Consider the following 6,546-nt stretch of genomic DNA (forward strand, 5'->3'; position numbering starts at 1 on the left):
AGGGGCCTGCGGCCTCCCTGGGTCGGGACTTCCAGCCCTCTGGTCTCCTCCCATGAGCCGGGCGATGCTGGAGGGGAACTTCAGAGATGTCTGGGGGTGCTGATGCCCCAGCAAGGTGTGTTTGGGGGGTGAGGGGCTGCGTGAGCCTCTCTCTGATCTAAACCTGAGTGCCTGCCCATGGGAGTAAATCCGGAGGAGATTTACCAGCAGGTGCCTGGGGTCCATGGACAACGTGGCTCTGCCTTCAGCCCAGCGCGTGGGACCATCGCGCCCCAGAGCCCCAGCACCTCCCTGGGGACTGGTGGGTCCGGGCAGAGGCGATGTTTAAGAAACGCTGCCTGCCTGGGAAACCAGGGAGCTGCCGTGAGCCCAAGGGGAGTGTAAAGGCTCCTCAGTCCGCGAGGGCGTTAACTGGTATTTAAGAGGCTGTTTGCATTTTGGGCAGGGTACTGGTAATTACCATCACCTGCAGGATCTTGCTTCAGGTCATTGTAGAGCGCACTAATGGTGGATATACTGGCTTTGAACTGACTGCTGATTGTTAACGGTTTATGATGTATGTTACAAACGGACTTGGGGATTGTTTTAACTCGGTGTATTTTGTGGTATGAGTGGAAAGTGCGGTGGGCCCTTTAAGTGTCTGTGTGCCTGCGTGGTGTGAGTGAGACGCCGATGCCGCTGTGTGCCTGTGAGATGCAGTCGCTGCAAGACAAATGAGAGGTTTATGTCTGTTTAAATGCTGCCCTGTCCTTGTATGTCTTGTGAAAACATTGTGTGAGCTGGAGACGGGAAAGTGAATCCCTTCTCTGTCAGTTTGGGTTAGAATCTAGTGATTATTTGTGTGGAAGGAATGAATGGTCGGCACGGGGAAGATTTATACCTGCTAGAAGGACTGTACACAGCTCCTTCTGGGCAACTGGTAGCACCAGACTGGGAACAACCCGCCGATTATACCCCCCCCGTCCCAGGTCCGTGGGAGAATCCGCTGCTTTCTTTGTATTCCTGCTCCCGGTAAGGGGAACTCTCACCCAGCGTGGGTATTAGCAGAGTGCGTAGACTGTCGGTGTAAGTGGTTCTGTGCGTCTGAGATGTGCAGAGTGCCGGGAAGAAGAGGTGTCGTTAGACCTCTCGGTCGAAAGACGGGAGTCGATAATTATTAAAGTTGTGAGTGGAAGAAGCCATAAGATACCGGAACTTTGGGAAGTGAAGGAGGAAGAGCGGGAGAAGGTTGAAAGACCGTGTAGAAACCGCTGTAAGTGGAGGGAAAGGATTTTGGGAAGAAGGAATAATAACGGGGAATAAGCAGGGAAAAAAATTGTAAAGAAAAGCCCATTGTATTGCATACTCAAAGACATAGCGAGGAGGGGAAGCACGGAAAGCAAGAAAATCCCGATTAAATATTGTAACCAGTGGCGGCCACTTTACAAACTGGAAGAAGAAGCAGCAAAACGGCCACTAAACGGGTCCTTAGACTCTAACACGCTTTTGCAATTAATGTCATTTTTACAGAGGGAAGGGGAGTAGGATGAGGTGTCTTACGCAGACATGTTCTTTCCCCTCCGAAATCACCCGGGGCGGCAGAGGGACTGTGGACGAGTTCCACCACAAGATCCTTTAGTGCTTGCCCTGGAAACGGATTATAAGAGAGAAATTAAGACTATATTGTGGTGGTGGGAGCTACTCGCCAAAGTGAAAAGGCGTATTTTTGCAAACCTTTGAAATATAAACTGGGAAAGCAGTTACACAAGTTTCTGTACATGCCTCACTCCACGAAAGCGCTCCTAGGGAGAGACTTACTAGAACCATTAGGAGCAACCGTTACCTTGAACGACGGAGAGATTACTCTGGAGGTAAATAACCAAGAACTTCTACAAATCATGAGCTTGTCCCTAACTAGTATCCCCACAGGAGGAAAAATCGGTGAGGAAATTATCGATCAAGTGTATCCCGGAGTGTGGGCCGCTGACATGCCTGGGAGGGCGAAGAATGCTTCACCTGTAGAGGTAGAACTTAAGGAAAGACAACAGCCAGTAAGAATTAAGCAATACCCTTTAAAAAAAAAAAAAGGAGGATCAGGAAGGGATCCAGCCAGTTACAGAAAAGTTTCTGCAAATAGAATTATTAAAGGAGTGTAAATCTAATTTTAATACTCCCATATTACCTGTCTGGAAACCCGACGGGTCATACAGGATAGTTCAGGATCTGAGAGCAAAATTAACTCCCGAGCTAACCTGCTTTACTGGTTTAGACCTCAAGGATGCTTTCGTTTGCCTCTCTCTCCTCGAAGCCGGTCAGAAACTATTTGCATTTGAACGGGAAAATCCCAAGAGTGGACTTAAAACCCAGCTGACCTGGACGGTGCTGCCACAAGGAGTTAAAAACAGCCCCACTGTTTTTCGTAACCAATTAGCCAAAGACCTTGAACTATGGGAAACCCCAGCTCCACCTGTAGAGGGAAAGCTGCAGCATGTAGACGACGTCTTAATCTCCACCAAGACAAAAAGAGGCCAGCGTGACCTGGACGGTAAGCCTTTTAAATTTTCTGGGACTTCAGGGCTACCGGGTATCTAAAAAGAAAGCCCAAGTGGTGCAGAGTGAAGTGATCTGTCCGGGCTACGAAATCAGTGCTGGAAAGAGAACCTTGAGCTCGGAAGGAGGCGATTGGTCAGACTCCGAGGCCACAGACAGTGAAAGAACTGCCAACGGTCCTGGGAATGACTGGGTGGTGCCGACTGTGGATTTATAATTACGGATTGGTTAAACCTTTATACGCACTAACCGCCACTCAACGGAAAGATCTCCAATGGAATAAGGAGGCCATGCAAGGCTTTGACCTGTTAAAAGAGGCCCTGATGTCAGCCCCGGCCTTGGGACTCCCAGACGTGAGTAAACCATTCTTTCTCTTTTCACACGAGAAACATCGGGAATGCCGGCATAAGACTTAGGTCCGTATCATCGGGCAGTCGCCTATTTCTCCAAGCAACTAGATACAACCGCTAAAGGTTGGCCCGGATGCCTACGAGCGGTTGCAGCGGTGATCTTAAACGTCCAGGAGGCACGAAAATTCACCTTAGGCCAGAAAATGACTGTATTTGTATCTCACATGGTGTCTGCGGTATTGGAAATTCAAGGGGGACATTGGCTTTCGCCCCAATGATTCCTAAAATATCAGGCGGAATTAGTGGAACAGGATGACGTGGAGATTGTAGTCACTAAGATTATCAACCCAGGTTCTTTCCTGAGTGGAAACACAGGGGAACCAGTGCAACATGCCTGGAGACCATCGAGGCAACATACTCAAGCCGCACAGACCTGAAGGACAACCCTATGGAAGATACCGAGAACGGGTTTACAGATGGGAGCAGCTATGTCCTGAGCGGCAAGAGGTATGCTGGGTGTGCTGTCACCACCCCCCAGGAGATACTGGAATCAGGACCGCTGCCCGCGAATACATCTGCACAAAAGGCAGAAATGCATCGAACACGGGAAGGAAATTCTGAGGCCACTGGAAGCTGTCCAGTCCCCAAGGAAAGTGTCAGTCACGCGGATTAAGACCCACCAAAAAGTGAATTCGGCTTTGGGAAAAGGAAATGAACTGGCGGACAGAGAGGCAAAACAAGCAGCCAAAAGAGAGGTAAAAATGGAGGGAGCTTTAGTTCCTGATGGGCAAATCATCCCAGAAGGTAGGCCTAATTACACTAAAGAGGATCAAAAGTTAATTACAGACCTGAAAGGATCATGTAATGAAGAAGGTTGGGCCGTCGCTCCCCAAGGGAAGGTAATTCCCTCTTGTTTAGCCAGACACCTGGCATGGGAGGAACACAGGAGAGGGCACTGGGGAGTGGAGGCCCTATACCGGTATTTGGTCAAGAGTATCAGAGCTAGAAATCTGTATGCCATAGTAAGACAGGTGACAACAGCGTGACCTTTGCCTCCAGAGTAATCCTAAGAGTACCCCCACTCTAGAAGTAGGCCAGATTCGAAAGGGAAACGGACCAGGACGACTTGGCTAAGGAAAAAGGGCAATACCTACCGGAAACGATCGCAGAGAGACCTAACCGGAGTATGAGGAACAGGATTGGGAGTGTTGAATTCAATAGATTCAGAAGTAATAATGACCAAATTAGCAGCTACTGCAAGGGATATATCAAAATTACAACGGCCATTGGGCTCTTCACTGTCAGCATTGGGGGGACGTCAGTGGGCAATGTCAAAAGTAGTGCCAGGTTGGGAGCAAAACGAAACAAAAGATCACGTGCTTATTGCTGAAAACCCTGGGAGCGTTTCAAGGTGATGTCGCCATAGCTCTAAGTTGCACCCAAGCCCAGTTATGGATGCAAACAGTAGCAGAATCTGTAATAAGGGAAGGAGAGGAGGGTACACTTCCCATTGAAATTCGAAAAATAATTTGGGATAGTGCCACAGAGACAAAGTTACAGTCATGGTGGAACACGGTCAACTTCACCAATAGGCCTGACACGCATACAGTAACGACTTTTGTGTTGACAATACATGATGCAAAATGAATCACCATACACCCCATTGTAAGTCTCGGAGTCAATTACAACGGGACCCTGCTGTACCCCTTTGAACATAAGACCTGGGCGATGAATACCGGTAATAAATGGCGAGCAGTAGATCTGGGACCCTGTATCTTGAACGAACAGCAGGGATTTATTTGTGAAAGTAATACCTTACTAACCCAGGATACCTGCTTAGGTACTGACCAAAAGATCTGCCGCTTTGAAGCACGCCCCAACGTAGATCTGAAAACCATTGTTGTCTACACCGGAAAGGGATGTGCATGTTTAAGGACACCGTGTGACACAATAACCATAGATGGGCGAGAGAAGAAATTGATACAGCGTCTAAATTATTGTATTTGTAATTTCACCATCATCCTGGGGTGCGATTTCACTTATCCTGCCCCGGTGGTTACACGTTCCCTCTTGAAAAGCAGCCTCAGGGTAACGCTACTCCCCGTCCCCATAGGGTTAAATGTCAGTCATGTCGAAAGCCTGTTAAAACACCCAGACTTACACCGGATACTGGAAGAAGTCAAGGAAAAGGGGCAAGAAACTTTACTCACAACCCTTCATGACAGGAAAAAGATTAAAATAAAAAAAAAAAAAAAAGTCTTAAAGAGGGTTGAGCAGGAAGCGAAACATAATTGGTGGGATACGCTCCTCGGAGGGTCGCCGACAACTACAGGAATCTTAAACACAGCCCTTCACCCGGTGGTTGTTTTATTATTGTCTGTAGCAATCTTGTTGATCCTTACTGTAGCTGCGTATGTATGGATCTGGGGACTTGCAAAACGCTTGCAAGCTCCGTATGACGCTTTGTATCGCAATCCGAGCTTTACGCAATAAACTAAGGAATCTGTAGGATTGTACTAAGGTATTATGGGGGCAGGGGAATAGATTGAGTAGATAGATAAGTAGTAAAAGGATTTGCTAAGGAGGAAGAAAAGGAGGGAATGAGACGGGGAGTCTAAACAACCTTAGATTGATGGTGCAAGACTGGGGAACTTGCGCAAAGCGTGGGGCTGTTCGCAAAGACATACCAGGTGCTGATAACGTTGCTAGGCTACTATCTCCTAGCTCAAAGAGAAGCCTCCTCTGCCCCAAATTCCGGCACAAACTGGTCTGGCACTTTGGTCAGAAGCCAGAGAACAACTGAGGCTGCGCAGAGCGACGGGGTGAAAAGTTCATCAGCGAGGAAGAAGAGGTGCTTCATCTTTACGACCCCGGCCCGGAACTTGAAGAGCTCATGACCCAGACGCAAGGGGAGGAGACCTGATCGCCATGAGGAGCGAGGGGAAAGGAGATAGGCTATGTATATGTATAGGTGTTCGATGAATATGCATTGTTTTGTAATATATAAGCCGGACGGGAACTGCGAATGGCACAAGTGCTTGTGGTGGAGCGATCCGCCGTGCGCCTGGTGCTGGATAAACATCCCTACTTTGTAACTCCACGGTTGTAGAGTCTTACCTCCGCAAGCCAGTACGACGCGTTGGGGGTGTTGGTTGTGTGGCACAAGCTGTGACCCCGGGTGGTGTTTTACTCCGTTTGCTCCCAGTATGTTTCTCTCTCCCTGCTCATCTCTCCCTTCGTTAAGCGTGTGTACCGTTAATGAAGACATGACTCCAACCTGTGTGGCTGAACTCAGGCGGTGGCTTTTGTGCGTCCTGGTGGGATCCAGCGATCCCCCGAGCAGAGGGATTTATTTCTGCCGAGTCGGCGCAGAGCCGGGGGCTGGTGGTAATTCCCCCCGGGCAGCGCCCCGCCCCAAAGAGCCCCCCTGGATTTCTGCCCTTGGGAGCACACGCAGACACCGGGGCGGGAGTGACCGGGGGGTTTCTTATCGCCCTGTCCCTCACTGGTTCCCAACGCGCCTCGTGGCGATGCCAACACACAGGGTCTTGTCATTGCTGGGGCCCAGCTCCGAGGGGGGGACGCGGCTTCTTGGTCTTCGGCTGAGTCGGCATTCGGGGTCTCCCCCCTCCCTCGGCTTCATTACGGCGATTGTGTGTGTGTCCCC

Source organism: Athene cunicularia, unplaced genomic scaffold (assembly GCF_003259725.1).
Source record: "Athene cunicularia isolate RWA unplaced genomic scaffold, athCun1 SCF_53, whole genome shotgun sequence".
Taxonomy (NCBI): Eukaryota; Metazoa; Chordata; class Aves; order Strigiformes; family Strigidae; genus Athene; species Athene cunicularia.